This window comes from Hylaeus volcanicus, chromosome 6 (assembly GCF_026283585.1).
Source record: "Hylaeus volcanicus isolate JK05 chromosome 6, UHH_iyHylVolc1.0_haploid, whole genome shotgun sequence".
In the NCBI taxonomy this organism is placed as follows: domain Eukaryota; kingdom Metazoa; phylum Arthropoda; class Insecta; order Hymenoptera; family Colletidae; genus Hylaeus; species Hylaeus volcanicus.
Window position 1 is genome coordinate 26,080,993 of NC_071981.1, and position 2,926 is coordinate 26,083,918.

A 2,926-nucleotide genomic window follows, 5' to 3' on the forward strand; every position below is an offset into this window, starting at 1 on the left:
CTCGCTCGCTCGCTCGCTCTCGTTAATTCGATTAATTCAATTGTATTTTCGTTTTTAACTACTATATTTTTCTGGCAACCTAACATCTTTATTTATTCATAGTACCATAATTATCTTACGAACTCGTAACGCGCAATATCGGTATCGAGAATCGAGATATCGCGTTAATTTAATTTAATTTTCTTTTCTAATCACGACGAGTCCAACTCGTCGTTTCAAATAATATACAAATATCTTGTTCTTATTATCTCAATGATCGATTAAAATCGCGATTAAAATATTATGTATCGCTTTCCTTGGAAAGTTTTTGGTCTGTCCTTAACGCAAACGTTCGTTTCGTCGCGGAATACAATTTTTCTTAGCAGACGATTCTGATCGTCCTGCGCCAAACGGATCACATAGACAGAGTAGCCAAGCTTTAGAAAAAGTTCAACTACTATCTCCTACGACTTCTCTACTCCATCTACGTATACTATGCATATCAAATATAATCTGTTTGGCTGCGATACGTTCAAAGAAACGAACGAAACAACAGAGAATGAAAGAACGCACGGAACTAACTGCGAACGTGTGACCCTTGAAGGCCAAATGTACACTAATTGTAAAAGTAAACGCAGCGTGCGTTTACGAAAGTATCATGATTCGAACGTGCCAGTGAAAAATGCCCTCTAACTCGGCTATGCGTACAACCAATGAAATTATTTATGCTCGATAAACGCAAATATCTTTGTCAAAAAAGATTCGCAGCAAACTACGAACAACTCGCGTTTTGTTAAGTTTTCAATCGCTGAAATCTAATTCCTCGCTCGAAATGAAGAAACACTTTGATTGAGAAAAAAAGAAGATCGATACCATCTTTCGAGGTCCCGCAAACAGTCAGGATCGCCCCCATACCGAACGTATAGGTTATCTAATCCGAATTGCACTCGACAGTTTGTACAACTTACACATTTACATAATACGCCGAAATAGTATACACGTGCGCATATACATACACGCTGCTCCGATTCCGGTATTCGAGGCGCGGACCAGCAAGTAAACAGGTCAACGTCAACAAAATTACAGGACGCCGAATTTCCGTTACGAAGCTCGAACGAGCCACGATCGCGCTACGTAATTCGATGGATCGAATTTCAAACAGACGCGACAGGTCAATTCTGTTCTCTTTGGTTACGTTCACGTTCGCACGTTCACGTTCTCACGTTCGCGGGCTTCTCGCCGCTAGTAACTTTTAATCTTTCGATGCAGTTTGCGTGTCGATCGTCAACAGATTATGCTATAGACAGCGTAAGCTTTGGAAAAAAAAGTCTAAGGAATAGTAATACGTACATGTATAAATTTCGATAGAAAAAGGAATATCCTCTCCATTTGTTCTACTATCTCCACTTGCAGCATATACATATATGTATATGACTCGTTTACTCTGTCTATAATAATCTTCTTTGAATACGTGAATTCCGTGAACGTAACGTACCCGTGTAACGCTAAATTAAACAGAGAAAAGAAACTGATATTCCTAGAACAGTGGCAGTTGCGCGTTATAAATTCGTCCATCCGCGATCGACGACAGTCTCGAATAAAAGATTCATCTATGTGCACTCTATCGGCGCACACTGGCCGGATTTCCATCGCAGCGGATTCAATCCTAGGGTAGCTGTAGCCAACGATTTGCGCTTGCGCTTAATCTCGAAAGAAATTCGAAACTTTCGAGACTGCAAATTCGAGTCGCATCCAAGATTATTCGTTATGAAATTTTCAACGAGTCTTCCATATGCTTTAACCTTTAAATGCTCCAAGTTTCAAATTTCATATCAGACTTTTCAATCGAATTGTACACTTGTACAATATGTTACCGTTGCATAATGTTTTCTTTGGACAAAAGTGAAAAAAATAAATCTTTATCCGAAAAATGCGTTTACACATTCAAACAGCTGGTTACCTTACGATAAACTGTTTGATTCATACATGAACTGTCGAACTGAATCGAATGTCTGAGAAGAAAAATTGATGAAAAGCTTCGAAACGGTATAGATTGGTTCGTTTGTTGATGTAAAATTGTAAAATATCAAAGACTCGTCGAAAGGTTCGAGACCAAGGAACTCTACTGTCACATCTCGAACGATATTCGAAGCGATTCTTCAGCCCACCGCTAGGTACAACGCGTTGAGAACCATACCATTAGGTTCCCATTGTTTCACGGACACGAGGTGCCCGAGTAATTCTCGTTTAGTCACGAGTCAAACCGAAGCTACGAGACCAGGTGTCTGCGTTTCGACTTGGAAACGACACATGTGTCGCAGCTTTTCAATACTGTGCGCTTCTCGTGTTAAGTAAACAATCGATCCGCGATATGGAACGATTTCGGAGAGATCGCAACGCTTCGATCGCGTTAACAATGCCCTTCAAGTTTCAAGTAAACGCGAACGTATCGGCATGGACAACGTTGTCGATCGATGTACACGTCAATGGTGCGAATTCCAATTCAATAAATCTATGATAGAAAAGAAACGAGAACGTAATTTGAAAATAAACAAAAATCTACACCAAACGATATCGATACCGGCAGATACGTGTACATTTAGTTGCCAACTTCTTTTACATGTTATTATGTAGAAATAGTCGAAACACAAGGTAGGTAAACAAACATGTATAATTAAATTGACCTATGGTATGGGTAAATATTAGCTTTTATATATTTATGATAAAGTAATTCGTCCCTCGAGAGGTTAACGTAACCCATCGATCGAAAGATCAAAATACTATAAATACTGTAACTAAACTTTTGCGTGTATACACGTTTTAAGTAACGACCTTTAAATTGGCTGTGAGAAAGTGTATTAAAGTTGCGCACCACTGATGTACGTGCACCCCGTGTTTCTCTCTCTCTCTCTCTCTCTCTCTCTCTCTCTCTCTCTCTCTCTCTCTC